Here is a 598-nt window from a genome sequence, read left to right on the forward strand (position 1 = left end):
CCCCCCCCCCCCCCCGTTTCCTCTGGGCGCCGCTGCCGTGCTACGCATGCGCGCGCGACCGGAGGGGCGCCGCGAGGGCAGCGGCGCGGGGGTGCGCGGTGCGCGGTGCGCAGTGCGCAGGCGCGGCGGGAGGGGGCGGGGCGCGCGCGGCGGGTGGTCGTTAAGCGGGCGCGCGTCCCCTCACGATCGTTTGTGTCGTTGGTCGCGTTCGGCTTTGTGCAGTCTGGTGCCGGGGCCCTGGCCCCTCGCTCCGCCGGCTGCGGTGGGCCTGCTGGCCGCCTTCCCTAGGTCTCATCGCTGTTCGCGGGTCCCCGCTGCCTCAGGAAGGGAGGCGGGAACGGGCCGTGGCCGCGCTGGCCAGGCCCCTGGGTTCGTAGTGTGGCTGCCGACCGCCTCGGTAGCCGCCTGTCCGTGTTGTCGTATTTCGGTAAGGGCGCTGGTGTAAAGCTGTAGCGGCTGTACAAGTTTTTCCAAGAAAATTGAGTAAGTGGGATTTGCCTGTGCGGTGCTACAGGAATGTGTAGCTTTGAGGAGACCAGAGCCGCTGTAATAACGTTATGTCTGTAATCTGCCTCTTCTGAGGCTTACCAATTAAACT

This window comes from Grus americana, chromosome 22, assembly GCF_028858705.1.
Source record: "Grus americana isolate bGruAme1 chromosome 22, bGruAme1.mat, whole genome shotgun sequence".
Taxonomy (NCBI): domain Eukaryota; kingdom Metazoa; phylum Chordata; class Aves; order Gruiformes; family Gruidae; genus Grus; species Grus americana.